This window comes from Coregonus lavaretus, assembly GCF_964263955.1.
Source record: "Coregonus lavaretus genome assembly, contig: HAP1_SCAFFOLD_3377, whole genome shotgun sequence".
NCBI classification, from domain to species: Eukaryota; Metazoa; Chordata; class Actinopteri; order Salmoniformes; family Salmonidae; genus Coregonus; species Coregonus lavaretus.
In genome coordinates, this window is record NW_028162013.1 from 25,001 (window position 1) to 44,275 (window position 19,275).

General features: G+C 47.2%; 1 pseudogene across 1 annotated transcript in view; it reads right to left on the reverse strand.

Moving 5' to 3' along the window:
• LOC311119748 (H(+)/Cl(-) exchange transporter 5-like) overlaps window positions 1-19,033 on the reverse strand; it is a 27,698-nt pseudogene extending 8,665 nt beyond the window's left edge. The window contains exons 1-13 of the transcript XR_014615837.1: window positions 18,989-19,033; window positions 18,362-18,514; window positions 10,906-11,096; window positions 10,004-10,103; window positions 9,521-9,708; window positions 9,006-9,128; window positions 5,944-6,040; window positions 4,777-4,886; window positions 4,522-4,602; window positions 3,237-3,471; window positions 2,826-3,012; window positions 2,594-2,753; window positions 1,492-1,678 (exon numbers count right to left, since the gene is read on the reverse strand). The product of XR_014615837.1 is annotated as a H(+)/Cl(-) exchange transporter 5-like (transcript). The remainder of the gene's footprint in view (window positions 1-1,491; window positions 1,679-2,593; window positions 2,754-2,825; window positions 3,013-3,236; window positions 3,472-4,521; window positions 4,603-4,776; window positions 4,887-5,943; window positions 6,041-9,005; window positions 9,129-9,520; window positions 9,709-10,003; window positions 10,104-10,905; window positions 11,097-18,361; window positions 18,515-18,988) is intronic.
• Window positions 19,034-19,275: the final 242 nt, after the last annotated feature.

A 19,275-nucleotide genomic window follows, 5' to 3' on the forward strand; every position in this document is an offset into this window, starting at 1 on the left:
ATCCCCTAACCCCTATCCCTAACCCCTAACCCCTATACCTAACCCCTATCCCCTAACCCCTATCCCTAACCCCTATCCCTAACCCCTATCCCTAACCCCTATCCCCTATCCCTAACCCCTATCCCTAACCCCTATCCCTAACCCCTATACCTATCCCTAACCCCTATACCTATCCCTAACCCCTATACCTATCCATATCCCCTATCCCTAACCCCTATCCATATCCCCTAACCCCTATCCCTAACGCCTATCCCTAACGCCTATCCCTAACCCCTAACCCCTAACCCCTATCCCTAACCCCTAAACCCTATCCCTAACACGGTTGTCCCTCCCATCATGGTGACCTAGTGACCTCCTCACCCAGACATGCAGCCGCCCCCACCATACTATTCTAGTGACGACCTCACCCAGACATGCAGCCCCCCCACCATAGTATTCTAGTGACCTCCTCACCCAGACATGCAGCCGCCCCCCACCATAGTATTCTAGTGACCCCCTCACCAAGACATGCAGCCGCCCCCCACCATAGTATTCTAGTGACCCCCTCACCAAGACATGCAGCCGCCCCCCACCATAGTATTCTAGTGACCTCCTCACCCAGACATGCAGCCGCCCCCACCATAGTATTCTAGTGACCTCCTCACCCAGACATGCAGCCGCCCCCCACCATAGTATTCTAGTGACCCCCTCACCAAGACATGCAGCCGCCCCCCACCATAGTATTCTAGTGACCTCCTCACCCAGACATGCAGCCGCCCCCACCATAGTATTCTAGTGACCTCCTCACCCAGACATGCAGCCGCCCCCCACCATAATATTCTAGTGACCTCCTCACCCAGACATGCAGCCGCCCCCCACCATAGTATTCTAGTGACCTCCTCACCCAGACATGCAGCCGCCCCCACCATAGTATTCTAGTGACCTCCTCACCCAGACATGCAGCCCCCCCACCATAGTATTCTAGTGACCTCCTCACCCAGACATGCAGCCGCCCCCACCATAGTATTCTAGTGACCTCCTCACCCAGACATGCAGCCGCCCCCACCATAGTATTCTAGTGACCTCCTCACCCAGACATGCAGCCGCCCCCACCATAGTATTCTAGTGACCTCCTCACCCAGACATGCAGCCCCCCCACCATAGTATTCTAGTGACCTCCTCACCAAGACATGCAGCCGCCCCCACCATAGTATTCTAGTGACCTCCTCACCCAGACATGCAGCCGCCCCCACCATAGTATTCTAGTGACCTCCTCACCCAGACATGCAGCCGCCCCCACCATAGTATTGTAGTGACCTCCTCACCAAGACATGCAGCCGCCCCCACCATAGTATTCTAGTGACCTCCTCACCCAGACATGCAGCCGCCCCACCATAGTATTCTAGTGACCCCCTCACCAAGACATGCAGCCCCCCCACCATAGTATTCTAGTGACCCCCTCACCAAGACATGCAGCCGCCCCCCACCATAGTATTCTAGTGACCTCCTCACCAAGACATGCAGCCGCCCCCACCATAGCGTAGAGCCCTGGTGTGATACAGTCCGCCCCTGGAGAACACCAGCCCTTGAAGATGATCCAGTCGTGATGGTTTAACGCCATCTGTTCCATGGCAACTCCCAGTAGTCTGCCTGCTATCGCCCCTACAGCCATACTGGGGATGAAGAGCCCGGAGGGGACCTGGAGAGATGGAGGGAGGAAGGAGGGAGTGGATGAGCGTGTAACCAATTTTCAAATATTGATTGTCCTTCTTGCTGTTACTAGCGTCCTGTCCAGGGGGTGTACTGTACATCAAGCTGCCTCACTACAGAAACAGGAGATAGACTAGTGTCCTGTCCAGGGGGTGTACTTGTACATCAAGCTGCCTCACTACAGAAACAGGAGATAGACTAGTGTCCTGTCCAGGGGGTGTACTTGTACATCAAGCTGCCTCACTACAGAAACAGGAGATAGACTAGTGTCCTGTCCAGGGGGTGTACTGGTACATCAAGCTGCCTCACTACAGAAACAGGAGATAGACTAGTGTCCTGTCCAGGGGGTGTACTTGTACATCAAGCTGCCTCACTACAGAAACAGGAGATAGACTAGTGTCCTGTCCAGGGGGTGTACTGGTACATCAAGCTGCCTCACTACAGAAACAGGAGATAGACTAGTGTCCTGTCCAGGGGGTGTACTGGTACATCAAGCTGCCTCACTACAGAAACAGGAGATAGACTAGTGTCCTGTCCAGGGGGTGTACTGGTACATCAAGCTGCCTCACTACAGAAACAGGAGATAGACTAGCGTCCTGTCCAGGGGGTGTACTTGTACATCAAGCTGCCTCACTACAGAAACAGGAGATAGACTAGTGTCCTGTCCAGGGGGTGTACTTGTACATCAAGCTGCCTCACTACAGAAACAGGAGATAGACTAGTGTCCTGTCCAGGGGGTGTACTGTACATCAAGCTGTCTCACACTACAGAAACAGGAGACAGGCTCCTGCCCTATGGGCCGTTCTGGCTCGGACAAGGTGATAAGAGAATATTTATCAAAAAAAGATCACAATTGTTAGATCAAAAATAGGTAAAAATAATAATAATACAACCCTCCACCTACCTTCATGCCGAAGGTAACCACGGTGACCAGCATCTTGAAGAAGAGGGCCAGTGCCAGTTGCCATAGTGCTGTGTACACCCCTGGTCCAGCTGGCCTATCAGGGAGTGTGTTACTGAACGCCCTATCAGCGAGGGTGGCACTAAACACCCCTGAGTCAGACCTGAAGGAATGAAATAGTAAGTACATTTTAGTTGACAACATTTAAACACACACTCCACCCCCCAGTTAGTACCTGTTCTCAGAGCTGTTGTATTCACACAGCTGTGAGGAGTCCAGTAGAGAACAGTCATTAAACAGTTCTGAGATCAGTTCTGACCCACTCATCCTGGTGTAACTGTTAGGGAAGGAGAGGAGGGCTGTGATTCCAGTTACCACCAAGACCTCCAGCACCGGGTAGTGGCCCAGACGAGTGGTCTTACCTGGGGAGAGGAGGAAGTCAATCAGTTAGTTAATCAGTCCATCATTGTGTTAATCAATGAATAAACCATTCACTCAGTTAGTCAATCAAAACGGGAACAGGAGAGAAACAGAGGGTCATTAGTTATAAGTAAAGAAGTCTCTCCCTCCCCCTCTCCACTCTCTCCCTCCCTCCTCCCCGTCTCTCCCTCCACCCCCCCTCCCTCCCTCCCTCCCTCCCACTCACGTCTTCTGCACCAGGCGATATTAGCCCTGATGAAGAGCGCCCCCCAGAGGCCACCGAAGACACCCAGGAGGATAAAGGGGACCAGCTCCACCATGTGCCAGGGGGTGTGGAACTCCACGTAGAACAACACCAGTCGGCTGTTGCCAAACGGGTTGATGGAGCGGAGAGTGAAGGCTGCCACCAACGCAGCGAAGAACGACCTCCACAGGGTCTTCAGAGGGAAGTAGTAGCTCACCTGGACAGGGGGAGAAGAGAGGGGGACAGGGGGAGAAGAGAGGGGGACAGGGGGAGAAGAGAGGGGGACAGGGGGAGAAGAGAGGGGGACAGGAGAGAAGAGAGGGGGACAGGAGAGAAGAGAGGGGGACAGGAGAGAAGAGAGGGGGACAGGAGAGAAGAGAGGGGGACAGGGGGAGAAGAGAGGGGGACAGGAGAGAAGAGAGGGGGACAGGAGAGAAGAGAGGGGGACAGGGGGAGAAGAGAGGGGGACAGGGGGAGAAGAGAGGGGGACAGGAGAGAAGAGAGGGGGACAGGAGAGAAGAGAGGGGGACAGGAGAGAAGAGAGGGGGACAGGGGGAGAAGAGAGGGGGACAGGAGAGAAGAGAGGGGGACAGGAGAGAAGAGAGGGGGACAGGGGGAGAAGAGAGGGGGACAGGAGAGAAGAGAGGGGGACAGGGGGAGAAGAGAGGGGGACAGGAGAGAAGAGAGGGGGACAGGAGAGAAGAGAGGGGGACAGGAGAGAAGAGACGGGGACAGGGGGAGAAGAGAGGGGGACAGGGGGAGAAGAGAGGGGGACAGGAGAGAAGAGAGGGGGACAGGGGAGAAGAGAGGGGGACAGGGGGAGAAGAGAGGGGGACAGGGGGAGAAGAGAGGGGGACAGGAGAGAAGAGAGGGGGACAGGAGAGAAGAGAGGGGGACAGGGGGAGAAGAGAGGGGGACAGGGGGAGAAGAGAGGGGGACAGGAGAGAAGAGAGGGGGACAGGGGGAGAAGAGAGGGGGACAGGGGGAGAAGAGAGGGGGACAGGGGGAGAAGAGAGGGGGACAGGGGGAGAAGAGAGGGGGACAGGGGGAGAAGAGAGGGGGACAGGGGGAGAAGTTCTGTAAGTCTCGTTCACCAGTCAAAAGGACTAGTTTCATGTACATGTAGTAGTATCTCTTTCTTCAAGTCTCCTACTTACAATTTTATAGCGCAACATTAACATTGGTGAACAAAAAGTACCATTGGTGAAATCTCCGGGTTTATACCTGAATGTTTTACTTTCATTATTCAGGTGAAGAGTTCCCTTACCTCCTCCAGGCTGAAGAGCACTCCTCCTATAGGAGCTCCAAAGGCCACAGACACGCCCACTGCTGCGGCTGCAGACAACACCTGGGACAGAAGGGTAGATCAGTATACACTAAGACAAAAGACGCAGATGAAGGAAATTTGACGATGAGAGGAGGGCCTCTGCCACAATAATGAGATGCAACCATGATCCTAACAAAATGGACAATTAAGTATCTATTTCATCTCTACTGATTCAAACTAAATCGTTCCTCTCACCTCTCGTCGTTTCGCTTCGTTCTGTCGGTACTTGGTGAACAGGTGACAGAGGATGTTGGCACAGCAACAGGCTACATGGACCAGGGGACCTTCCTTGCCAAGACTGAGACCTGTAGAGACAGAAAGACAAGTCGGTGTTTATTTACAGTTCATAGCGAAAGAGAGGGAGAGAGATAGTTGCCATAAACAAAGGGCAACCAGTGCAGCACAAACATTGTAAATACAACCCATATTTACGTTTATTTATTTTCCCTTTCATACTTCAACTACTTGCGCATTGTTACAACACTGTACACTTTTGTGAGTGTAATGTTTACTGTTCAGAGAGAGAGCGACAGAGAGCGACAGAGAGAGAGAAATAGAGAGAGAGAGAGCGACAGAGAGCGAGAGCGACAGAGAGAGCGACAGAGAGCGAGAGAGAGAGCGACAGAGAGCGAGAGAGAGAGCGACAGAGAGCGAGAGAGAGAGCGACAGAGCGAGAAATAGAGCGAGAAAGAGAGAAATCGAGTCGAGAGAGAGAGCGACAGAGAGCGAGAGAGAGCGACAGAGAGAGCGACAGAGAGCAAGAGACAGAGCGACAGAGAGAGAGAGAGAGAGAGACAGAGAGCGAGAGAGAGAGCGACAGAGCGAGAAATAGAGCGAGAGCGACAGAGCGAGAAAGAGAGAAATAGAGTCGAGAGAGAGAGCGACAGAGAGCGAGAGAGAGAGCGACAGAGAGCGAGAGAGAGAGCGACAGAGAGAGAGAGAGAGAGCGACAGAGAGCGAGAGCGACAGAGCGAGAAATAGAGCGAGAGCGACAGAGAGCGAGAAAGAGAGAAATAGAGTCGAGAGAGAGAGAGCGACAGAGAGCGAGAGAGAGAGCGACAGAGAGCGAGAGAGAGCGACAGAGAGCGAGAGAGAGCGACAGAGAGAGAGAGAGAGAGCGACAGAGAGAGAGAGAGAGAGAGAGAGAGCGACAGAGAGAGAGCGACAGAGAGCGAGAGACAGAGCGACAGAGAGCGACAGAGAGAGAGAGAGAGCGACAGAGAGAGAGCGACAGAGAGCGAGAGACAGAGCGACAGAGAGAGAGAGAGAGAGAGAGAGCGAGAGAGAGAGAGAGAGAGCGACAGAGAGAGAGAGCGAGAGACAGAGCGACAGAGAGAGAGAGAGAGAGAGAGCGAGCAGTACCAGAAGAGACAGCCAGGACCAGGGTAATTGTCTTGATGATTAGGGTCCATTTCCCCAGGTAGCCTCTAATGATGAACCCAGAGAGGATGGTCTTTATCTTGGGAAACACAGGAGGGGAGAGGGGTTTAGGGTCTGTTATGGAGAAAACAGAGTGAGGCTTCTGTAGAAGCAATGAAATTTGGTTCAAGTTCATTAGGGCACCACGTAGCAAATCATTTTGCAGCGAAAAATGAAAACAACAAGTTTATTATTGGACACATCCATGTCCTTGTTTCAGTCCGTTTTCTGCCTAATTGAACACAACCCAAACTAACAACACACTCACCACAAGCACAACCAGACCGTTTGTAGAACAAAAACATGCTAACTTCATAACGCTGAGAGATGTAAATGTAGTCATATATTTTAGATGGTGTGGTTGTTGCAAAACAATACCAATGTGTCAATGATGGTTTTAAACCTCTCCCTTGAATGTGGGACCTTTGACAAACTTTCACAATGTTGTTACCTTGTTTTGCTTTGTGACAATTTGCCCCAATATCTCCTCACATGAGGGAAATAAAAATGCAGTCGTTTTCATTTTAAGCACATTGTCTGTGTGTGTGTGTGTGTGTGTGTGAGATTGTGTGTGTTTGTGTGTGTGTGTGTGTGTGTGTCTGTGTGTCTGTGTGTGTGTGTGTGTGTGTCTGTGATTGTGTGTGTGTCTGTGTGTGTGTGTGTGTGTCTGTGTGTGTGTGTGTGTGTGTCTGTGTGTGTGTCTGTGTGTGTGTCTGTGTCTGTGTGTGTGTGTGTGTGTGTGTGAGTAGTTGTGGCTACAGCTGAAAGTGTTTTAGCCCCATTTCGAAGGACAATACAGGTCAGTGACAACCCCAATAACACAGACATTGTCTTCACTCCAAAACAAAACTGTCCGCATCCCAAATGGCAGCCTATTCCACACATAGTGTCTTCCTTACCGGGGCGCTGGTCAAAAAGCAGTGGACTTCACAAAGAATAGGAGATATTTGTTTTCTCAGAAATACAGACGAGAGTGATCAGGGTGTGGCTTTACCTGGTAGTGTTCACATTTCAAAAATGGGTGTCTCAAAAAATAAAACAACGTACATTCTGCTCCTCCGAATGGTCTCGTACGTTGTCAAAAACTTGAGTTTCTGAAATTCAATGCATGCTAAATGCTCATACGATGTCTAGAGACGCCGGAGTAAATTTTCAAAGAGAAATATTCATTTTTCACTTCAAAGTCGGTTACGTACAGTGCATTCGGAAAGTATTCAGTCCCCGCTCTGCTTAACTGGGTTACGTTACAGCCTTACACTGAAATGTATTAAATCGTTTTTCCCCCTCAACAATCTACACACGACATCCCATAATGACAAAGCAAAAACAGGTTTTTAGAAAAGTTTGCAAATGTATATAAAATCAAATAAAACTGAAATATAAGATTTACATAAGTATTCAGACCCTTTACTCAGTACTTAGTTGAATCACCTTTGGCAGCGATTACAGCCTAGAGTTGTCTTGGGTATGACGCTACAAGTCTGGCACACCTGTATTTGGGGAGTTTCTCCCATTCTTCTCTGAAGATCCTCTCAAGCTCTGTCAGGTTGGATGGGGAGCGTCACTGCACAGTTATTTTCAGGTCTTTCCAGAGATGTTCGATCGGGTTCAAGTCCAGGCTCTGGCTGGGCCACTCAAGGACATTCAGACACTTGTCCCGAAGCCACTCCTGCGTTGTCTTGGCTGTGAGCTTAGGGTCGTTGTCCTGTTGGAAGGTGAACCTTCGCCCCAGTCTGAGATCTTGAGCGCTCTGGAGCAGGTTTTCATCAAGGATCTCTCTGTACTTTGCTCCGTTCATCTTTCCCTCAATCCTGACTAGTCTCCCAGTCCCTGCCTCTGAATAACATCCCCACAGCATGATGCTGCCACCACCATGCTTCACTGTAGGGATGGTGCCAGGTTTCCTCCAGACGTGATGCTTGGCATTCAGGCCAAAGAGTTCAATCTTGGTTTCATCAGCCCAGAGCATCTTGTTTTCTCATGGTCTGAGAGTCCTTTAGGTGCCTTTTGGCAAACTCCAAGCGGGCTGTCATGTGCCTTTTACTGAGGAGTGGCTTCCGTCTGGCCACTCTACCATAAAGGCCTGATTGGTGGAGTGCTGCAGAGATGGCTGTCCTTCTGGAAGGCTGTTCCATCTCCACAGAGGAACTCTGGAGCTCTGTCAGAGTGACCATCGGGTTTTTGGTCACCGCCATTCTCCCCCGATTGCTCAGTTTGACCGGGCGGCCAGCTCTAGGAAGAGTCTTGGTGGTTCTAAACTTCTTCCCTTTAAGAATGATGGAGGCTGCATAAATGTTTTGGTACCCTTCCCCAGATCTGTGCCTCGACACAATCCTGTCTCGGAGCTCTACAGACAATTCCTTCGACCTCATGGCTTGGTTTTTCTCGACATCAACTGTCAACTGTGGGACCTTATATAGACAGGTGTGTGCCTTTCCAATCCAATGTCCAATCAATTGAATTTACCACAGGTGGACTCCAATCAAGTTGTAGAAACATCTCAAGGATGATCAATGGAAACAGGATGCACCGGAGCTCAATTTCGAGTCTCATAGCAAAGGGTCTGAATACTTATGTAAATAAGGTATCTGCTTATTATTTTTAATACATTTGCCAACATTTCTAAAAAACTGTTTTTGCTTTGTCATTATGGGCTATTGTGTATAGATTGATGAGGAAAAAATATATTTTTATCCATTTTAGAATAAGGTTTTTTTTATTTATTTTTACGCAAAGAAAACTGGGTCTGGGTTTCTAAGGGTTAAATAGAACTGGATGCAATTCGATGAGACTGAAAAAGGTGGAAATGAAGGCTAGGAGTGACAATAAACACGTATTTTTTAAAGGCAAAAGCTTTAGTCTTTTGTAACACTTTCGACATGTCTGAGCATGTCTGAGAGTGTCTGTGTGACCCAAAACCGGTTCAGTTAGCCCACTGAGCTAAAGGCTGCATGTGTATACCGTGTCTGTGTTCTGTGTGCAAGTATCTGTGTGTGTGTGTTCACCTCTGGTATTCCTGATCCACAGGCATAAGGTGCGAAGGCCCGGACCAGAATGACAGCCAGGAAAGAGAACAGTAGAGCACACAATGTGAACATCAGGTAGTTGACTATGTACGCTGCCGCCCCCTACAGGATACACAGGAGGAGGACAGGGTCAGAACTGCAACTATTGATTATTACTGTAGTCTGGTCACCATGAGTAGATAAACACCAAGTAATGTTTCTCGTCAACCACCAGAGGGAGCTCACACCCTACTGAAAATGTACATAGCCATGGTCACGTCAAATCAATTTTTATTTGCCACATGCCCCCGAATACAACAGGTGTAGACGTTACAGTGAAATGCTTACTTACAAGCCCTTAACCAACAATGCAGTTTAAGAAAATAAAAAGTATTAAGTAAAAAATAGATGAATTGCATAATGCAAAAATTATAAACCCAAACTGGGAAGTTAGTTATTTTTCAATGATCTACACATGCTTACACACACACACACACACACTTCCCCCTCCTCACCTCTGAGCTACCAGCCAGTAGTTCAGCCCAGCTCTGCCACTGTGGACATTTGTCTCTCTCCTGAAAGGTGGTTTGGTTAGAACCCCAGCAGCAGTGTTCATGGTTGAACCAGAACCTAGATAGACACACACCTTCCTTCAGGTCTGTTAACCAGTGGGCCGAGATGTCTATCAAGCCCGCTAGAGCACCTGGGGGGAGAAGAGAGAGAGAGGGGAGAGAGGAGAGAGAGGAGAGCGAGGAGGTATATGCATAGGGAGAGAGAGAGAGAGAGAGAGAGAGAGAGAGAGAGAGAGAGAGAGAGAGAGAGAGAGAGAGAGAGAGAGAGAGAGAGAGAGAGAGAGATGAAAGAGATGAAAGAGATGAAAGAGGCGATAGAGTTGGAGAAAGAGACAGAGGAACAAAGAGGAATATTCTACTGTAAAGGATGAGTGATAGGAAGATGGAGAGAGTCTCACACACACACACACGCACGCACGCACGCACCTGACATGAGTCCTATGAGCAGCATGAGCAGCCAGCCAGAGAAGGCATCGCAGATACTATGAAGCAGGGCCCAGGTAGACTGCTCACTCTTACTGGTGATCTGGAGAAGAGAGGGAGGGAGGGAGGGAGGGAGGGAGGGAGGGAGGGAGGGAGGGAGGGAGGGAGGGAGGGAGTCAGTTTTCATTTTTCTCTTATGGAAAGGCCTTGTAGTTTAGCCTATCACCTCTTAGGTGAGCTACTGTTCCTGTAGTGACCATGACAACGGCCTTCCTTAGCTCTTAGAAGACAAAGACATTTCCATTCATTAAGGCCATACTGAGAAAGCTTCCATTCTCCAGTGGACAAAATGACAACTATCACCTGTGCGTTTTGTTGACTGTGTCTATTTCCCGTGCGGCGCTGGATAAAAAAAAAAAAAAAGCGCTCCAGTTCTCTGCCCCTTCCACTTGGAATGAACTACAAAAGGACATTAAATGACAGCTTGTCTCTTCGAATGAGTTTATAGCTAGGGTTAAAACTATGGTGGTCAATGTTTTCACCTTGATGCACCACACCGTCCCAAAGCATCTTAACATTGATGTTTTTATAACTGTTTGGTGTTTTGTGTTGTAAATGTGTCAAACGTTTGTGCGCTGCTATATTGGCCATGTCTCTCCTGTAAAATAGATTGTAATCTCAGTGAGACTAACCTGGTAAAATTAAGTTTAAATAAAAAATGTAAAAAAGGTCTCTTCCTCAATTCATCGTCTCTCCTCGCCTCCTTCTCAAAACTCATTGGAGGAGAAGGTCAGAAGGGAGGGGCCATGGACTTTCTTCTCCAATGAGCTTTGAGAAGGAAGTGAGAAGATGGATGCGAGGAACCAAGGAAAGATGGATTGAGAAAGCTGTGACCATGATCCCACCTCTCTGTGGCGGTCGCGGTCCTTGCTCTTCTCTCTGACCCAGTCGATGGTGTTGAAGTCTTCATAGGTCCCTACCCCCGGTACCGGCTCGTCTAGTAGGTCCATCAGCTTACCGTTACCGTTACCGGAACTACCGGCCCCGTTACCGGTCATACCATTAGAGTAGCCGGTATTACCGTAGCCGTCATGGCCTTGGAGAGAGAGAGAGAGAGAAGGATATGTTACGTTAACACACACACAAACACACACACTTTGAGAAACTGTTTGCTTCACCCGCTACACTATTGTTACCAACTAAATAAAATGTGAAAGAACATCAGTAGAAAATAATGTGTATTGTAGAGACACTGAGAAATATCGATAACGCCTTTGTAAACAATACTACAATACATTACTTTATTAAGATAACGTTTTCTGTGTGACTGACCATAGACACATTTCCCAAGACACAACAAAAGCTCTACAAACCATAGAGGCTGTGCCCCACATAGCACCCCTTTTCCCCATGGGAGAATCTCAATTGCGTACTGACCGTCTTTCTTCTCTCCCCTCGTCTCTTTCTCAAAACCCATTGGATGAGAAAGCCAGAGGTCCCGCCCCTCTGACCTTCTCCTCCAATGGGTTTTGAGAAGGAGGCGAGGAGAGCAGAAGCAAAAAGGGTATTCTCCCTACGTAGTGTAATCCTTTTAACCACAGCCCTGTGGGGATTAAGGTACCATTTCAGACACAGCCAGAGTTAGCGCCCGCAACAATAACCACCTCAACAACAACTCTAATCAACATCTCTCTAACGACAACAGGAAGTGACACAGGAAGCAGCCCGATTTCAGCTTTTTGTGTGCAAAACAATACGGTCCCTGGTGAATGAGACTGGAGTTATTCCACTGAAACAACCCCGCAGCCATCGTCGTCAGTCATCAGAGTGGTAGTGGAAGTCATAGTGTTTCCCAAATGACACCCTATTCCATAAATAGTGCACTACTTTTGACCAGGACCCATACATAGAGCTCTGGTCAAAAGTAGTGTATTATACAGTGCCTTCAGAAAGTATTCACACCCCTCGACTTTTCCAAATTTTGTTCGTTATATCCTGAATTTAAAATGGATTAAAATGAGATTTTGTGTCACTGGCCTACACACAATACCCCATAAAGTGGAATCATGTTTTTAGAAATGTTTACAAATTAATAAAAAATTAACAGTTGAAACGTCTTGTGTCAAATATTCAACCCCTTTGTTATGGAAAGCCTAAATCAGTTCAGGTGTAAACAGGAGCATAACATGTCACATATATAAGTTGACTCACTGTGTTCAATAATAGTGTTTAACAGGATTTTTAAATGACTACCTCATCTATGTACCCCACACATACAATTATCTGTAAAAGGTCCCTCAGTCGAGCAGTGAATTTCAAACACAGATACAACCTCAAAGACCAGGGAGGTTTTCCAATGCCTCGCAAAGAAGGGCACCTATTGATAGATGGGTAAAAACAAAACAGAAATTCAGACATTCCTTTGAGCATGGTGAAGTTATTAATTACACTTTGGATGGTGTATCAATACACCCAGTCACTACAAAGATATAAGCGTCCTTCCTAACTCAGTTGCCGGAGAGGAAGGAAACCGCTCAGGGATTTCACCATGAGGCCTAAAACAGTTACAGAATTGAATAGGAAAAAACTGAGGATGGATCAACAACATTGTAGTTAATCCACAATACTAACCTAAATGACAGAGTGAAAATAAGGAAGCATGCACAGAATAAAAAATATTCCAAAACATGCATCCTGTTTGCAATAAGGCACTAAAGTAACACTGCAAAAAATGTGGCAAATAAATTAACTTTATGTCCTGAACACAAAGCCTTATGTTTGGGGAAAATCCAACGCAACACATCACTGAGTACCACCACTCATATTTTCAAGCATGGTGATGGCTGCATCATGTTATGGGTATGCTCATCATCGGCAAGGACTAGTGAGTTTTTTAGGATGAAAAGAAACAGAATAGAGCTAAACACAGGCAAAATCCTAGAGGAAAACCTGGTTCAGTCTGCTTTCCAACAGACACTGGGAGACAAATCCACCTTTCAGTAGGACAATAGCCTAAAACACAAAGCCAAATATACACTTGCGTTGCTTACCAAGACAACACTGAATGTTCCTGAGTGGCCTAGTTACAGTTTTGACTTAAGTCTGCTTGAAAATCTAAGGCAAGATTTGAAAATGGCTGTCTAGCAATGATCAACAACCAACTTGACAGAAATGAATATTTTTTTTAAGAATAATGTGCAAATATTGCACAATCCATGTGTGCAAAGCTCTTAGAGACTTACCCAGAAAGACATGTTTTCACTTTCATTATGGGGTATTGTGTGGAGATGGATTAAATATTTTTTCCTCACCTATTTTGAATTCAGGGTGTAACTCAACAAAATGTGGAAAAATTCAAAGGGTATGAATACTTTCTGATGGCACTGTATAGGGCATAGGGTGCCATTTGGGACAAATTCAACATAGAATTTTACGGTCTATTTTTTAAAATCGTCTATATACATCCTGTCTATGAATCTAAACAAAACTTTATTGAACGTTTTCAGGCCCTGGACTGAATCTAAACCTATAGTGGAAAGAAGGCTGTATTTACTTTCAACACATAGCCTACTACATAGCATAGGACTCAACATTATCCATATGCATTACCTTCAGGAACATAGCTAAGCTAGAACCTAATTCTACTGCAATAAAGATAAGCAAAACATGTCATATCTATGATCAGATCACGCCTCACAATGTGACTGAAGACAGGGAGGCTGCAGCTAACAGAGTGGAGATAGAAACAGCCAACACTGCAAAGATACACACTGTAGACACACACAGCGGTTCTATTGTCACACAGCGGTTCTATTGTCACACAGCGGTTCTATTGTCACACAGCGGTTCTATTGTCACACAGCGGTTCTATTGTCACACAGCGGTTCTATTGTCACACAGCGGTTCTATTGTCACACAGCGGTTCTATTGTCACACAGCGGTTCTATTGTCACACAGCGGTTCTATTGTCACACAGCGGTTCTATTGTCACACAGCGGTTCTATTGTCACTGTGGGGTTGAAACAGCTCAGGTGATGATAGGACACGTCTGACCGGCTTCTAAGACAGAAAGCACATCTGTCTGCCTGCTTGTTGGCACCTTAAAAGAGTTTGACATTTTGTCAGTGCTTGTAAATGTGACCTGCTAAATAGTTTAATTTGTAAATTAAGTACATGTATTTGATCATTAGTAAACAAATACAAACCTTGAATGGAGTACTCAAGTACTACTCTAAACTAGTTATATACAGAGGACACACTGGCAGAGACATACAGTAGGCCACGCTTTACAGAAGGTTAGCTGAAGGAAGAGACTTACCTACAGTACATGGCATCAAATCACACGCATGCATGCATTCATGCAGACACACCAGATGTAGAGCAGACTACCCAGCAGAAGACCCTGCATCACATCAGGATGAAAGCAGCCTGCTCCAACCCAGTTTTAAAAATGGCTTATGTGAACCCCAAAATCTAGGTCATAGGATAACCACAGCAACGACCAGGGCCACAGATGGGGCATACACACGCGCCGACCTTAAAAAACGACACATTTTTTGTGTTAATGGTTCTAACTTGAAGTGAAACTCTATGGGCTGGTTTTCCCAACACAGACTAAACCTAGCCTCAATAGATTCTCCATTGAAAGTACTTTTTAAATCTGTGTCGGAGAGAAACAGCCCCAATGAGTTGATAGAGCTCAGAAGCTCCTCGTTAACGTTAGCTCAGTGTGGCATTATATGATCTGGTAAATCAGCTGACTGAAGAGAAAGTTTAAAATAATAAAATAATCTCACTGCAACAACCTAAAACACAGCTCAGCAGTGACTCACATGGACTCCGGACCTCCTTCAAACACAATATTGAGACAATGCACACACGCACACACACACACACGCACACACGCACACGCACACGCACACGCACACACACGCACACGCACACACACGCACACACGCACGCACACGCACACGCACACGCACACGCACACGCGCGCGCACACACACGCACACACACGCGCGCGACTTGAGATGGGTGGATAATGGATTGTAAACGGTAGTAAAAATGTAATCCATGTACCACTACTGATAAGACATAATAAAATACAAGTACGCAGTTATATGTTATGAGGACAAATATTATAGGAAACAACTATTTTAGACAACTATTATTCTATACGACAGTAAGATCTGATTTAGTTAGAAAAAGATCATTTCACACTCTCTCACAAAACAGGATCAAGTCCGTCTCAAAATGGCGCCCGTATCCCCTTTTAGTAGCAACGCACTGTGTAGTGGGCTCTGGTCAAATGTAGTGCACAAAATATGAAGTCGGATGCCATTCGGGAAACTTCCCATGTCATAATAACTGTAATAGTGATTCGTCCACTCTGTCCACTTTAGGAAAACATGTGACTGATGAATAAGCTGCCATTTCTACAACTCCATTCAAATAGAACAGAGGAACTAAAAAAAAAAATGGAGAAGTAGCGTCTAAAGTTCACTGTTAAACTCAACTGACCTAGATGCCAAAGCTAGGGGCCCAAGCAAGCATATCTTAATCTTACCCTCTTCCATCAAAAGGTTCTCACACGCTTTCTGTCCCCAGTACTCCCAATCCATCTCACTGGGAATCCACCTAGCCACACTCTGGCTAAATCCTAACTGGGAGAAACATCCCTACTCTGGAAAACGTACTCCTACAAAATGTACTCATAGTATAGGAAGTGTGTTCGGGGAGAGGGGCTTGGGAAACAGTTTCTGATAGGCCAAGGGGCTTGGTGGCCTTGGGAAATAGCTTCTAATAGGTTAAGGCTGGGGTTTTGCGTAATGGCTGTGTGTGACATGGGCTGCGTGACCCTGTGAGCTGTGACACTAGTGAGACGTGGGGGGGAGGCTCTGGTGGCTTGGTTTAATTTGTATCCCTGGTAGACTAGTCCCTTTACATTCAGTGTTCACAGATCTAAGGACTGGGCAGGAGTAGTGATGATGACTTTACATTACCCTTCTGTAACAGCCTGTAGCCCTGTTGCTAAACATTCCTCTATCTGCAACCGTTCAGGGGATACTAGGGACCATGAGAAGGGGCTAGGGACTGAAATGGAATGAGGTAGGTTCCAGTCAGAGATGTCGTAAGAGGGAAGACATGCTGAACTGCGGGTGGAAGGAAGGGGGGGAAGGAGCAGGCCACAATCTCACAGTTCAACATGCTGCTTTGGCAATAGAAAAATGTACTTTTGTCATGCCAATAACAAAGCATGTTGAATTTAGTTTAATTGAAAAAGCACTGCATTGAACTCCCCCTCCATCTGTCTCCCCCCGTCTCTCTCAGTCTCTCTCCCCCATCTCTCTCTGTCTCTCTCCCCCGTCTCTCTCCGTGTCTCTCTCCCCCCATCTCTCACTCCACCCGTCTCTCTCCGTCTCTCTCCGTCTCACTTCCCCCGTCTCTCTGCGTCTCACTCCCCCGTCTCTCTCCCCCGTCTCTCTCTCACTCTCTCCCCCGTCTCTCTCTCACTCTCTCCCCTGTCTCTCACTCCCCCCGTCTCTCTCTGTCTCTCACTCCCCCCGTCTCTCTCTGTCTCTCACTCCCCCGTCTCTCTCTGTCTCTCACTCCCCCCCGTCTCTCTCTGCCCCCGTCTCACTCCCCCCGTCTCTCTCTGTCTCACTCCCCCCGTCTCTCTCTGTCTCACTCCCCCCGTCTCTCTCTGTCTCACTCCCCCCGTCTCTCTCTGTCTCACTCCCCCCCCCGTCTCTCTCTGTCTCACTCCCCCGTCTCTCTCTGTCACTCTCCCGTCTCTCTCTGTCACTCTCCCGTCTCTCTCAGTCTCACTCCCCCGTGTCTCTCTCTCACTCCCCCGTGTCTCTCTCTCTCCCTCCCCCGTCTCGCTCTCTCTCTCCCCCATCTCTCTCTCCTCGTCTCCCTCTCTCTCCTCGTTTCCCTCTCTCTCCCCGTCTCTCCACCCCTCGCTCTATCCAACCTTCCCCCTCACCTGACCCTGTGGAAATCAACATTCAGTCTTTGTCTTGTAACAATGTGACTTTGTGTAATCATTGACTGACAATTACAACGGAACGGATGTGTGTGATAGGGGAAATGAGCTCAACATGTATAAAGTTTAAAGAGCAGTTTAAATAGGTGATTTACATCTCAGAGAGAAAGGAATATATTCTACTGTCCAAATACTAAGGACAGAAGAAAATAATGGTTAATGTGAGCACAGAAGAGAATACTACATGGTGGAGAAGCTTCTCTGTGAATGAGTTGGGTGAAAGGGTTAAAGTCTGACACCTGGGTAAGTATCCACAAAGCCTCTCAGAGTAGGAGTGCTGATCTGGGATCAGGTCTCCCCCCAGCAGCCTCTACGGGTTCCACAACAACAACCATTTTCAGGGGAAATGGACGAGAACCTGTGACGTGACTTAAGCTTTTTTGGACGGTAACAAGGCAACACTCAATTGTAACTCCTCCTCCACATTTACTGGATTGGTTGAACAGTGCAGAAGAGCACCTCCCCCCCGACAGATTCTTCTCATTTAGACCAGGGGTGCGTTCAGTTCAACTGAACGTTGCAGAACGGTTCGTGCTGAACGACACGTTTACCAAAAAGTTATTGTACGTTCTTGAACAGACTGGGGGAACATTTGCTCCCGTTTGGTGGGTGTGGCGAGATGTGGCTTGTATTTATGGTGCAGTGGCCCTGTGGACACCATTCCCCAACCCCATCCCCGTTTTTGCAACTGGTCGTTCAGTACAGCACCATTTCTGTTCAATTTAATGTACAGAAAGTCAAAAACATACTTAACGCAGCCCAGAATGTGGGGGGTCTAGTTCCAGGCGTTTATTTTACGCCTGCTACGTTAGGTCCCCCCCGTCCACTGATCAGCAATATTGATAGATTGTAAAGTGGTTGTCCCACTGGCTATCATAAGGTGAATGCACCAATTTGTAAGTCGCTCTGGATAAGAGCATCTGCTAAATGACGAAAATGTAAATGTAAAATGTACTCTGAGTGAGATGCTTTATGAATATGTGCCCTTGCATGACCACAGAAACAGGAAGCTAAGTTTCAAATAGGGGCTGTGACATCGTCATAGAATCACCAGTATCCAGGCAGAGTTAGGCTACTGTCAATTGAGATGAATGAGACTACCGCATGACTTGAATGAAGAACCCTACAGTTGTGCTGCAAGAGGGCGATAGCTTATCGAAGTAGTTTCTGTAACCAACTGTCATGACTTGAATCAACCCCACTCACGAAGACTCAAAATCCAAACGGTTGTAACTCACAAACAGGCACAGCAATGACTTCTCCACTATTCTTTCAGTGTCTGGTTCTCTCCCCCCGGTAGTGTAGGCGCGTACCTGAACCGTATTCGGGGTCTAGAGGGGGCACGTCCTCGGTGTTGGAGAAATCGAGCGTGGCTCCAGCAATATCGACCAACTCATCATCGCTAGCCGCGTTGTGAAGACTTTCATAGTTCTCGTTGCAATACCCGGTGTTGTCCATTCTAGCGCCTGTAGATGAAGGAAGGAAAAATGTCGATTATAAGTTTGTCAATTAACAACATCTTCGTAAGTCTTAAGTTAAAGTTGCATATACCTCGGTCGTTATTCAGTGTGTATTTTCTGTATACATTCTTCCAATATCGAAACATTGCTTAGAAAAATAAATGACAAACTCGCTACAACTATTCTCCCCGGCTTGACTAATATCTAATTCGCCAGACTAGAGAACGAAGTTTAATACGGTTTGATGTATCGTAGGCTACTTCCCCTTCTCTCTTTTCACACTCATTTAGTTGTCGGGAAGTATTTTTTTGCATTTGCAACCCAGTGCCCTATATATATCGACATAGAGAAGTCCTCAAAACATTTTGCTCAACCAATAGATTTGTTTACCTCCTATGCTGAAGACAAACACTGGTGGGTCGTAAAAAACACGAACGATAACAAAACACAAAGCGATAATACTGATAATCGGTTACTCACAACGATCATCCACACACACTCTCCACTTTTCTAACGAATAACAACAACTCCTTCCCTGAAACTGGTGACATATGTTACACGTTTTACCTTATAAAGCAGTAGGCTAAACTTCACAGAAAGACGAACATCTACACGCAGCTACTCACACATATGTCTGGCTGCTGCTACGTTGTAACAACGTCCCTTCCCTTGAAACTGCTTATGTACCAACATCAGTGAATGAGTGAGTAAGCCAGTTACAATGTAACTCTAGACACATGATCAACTGATCAGCGGATACAGTAAGC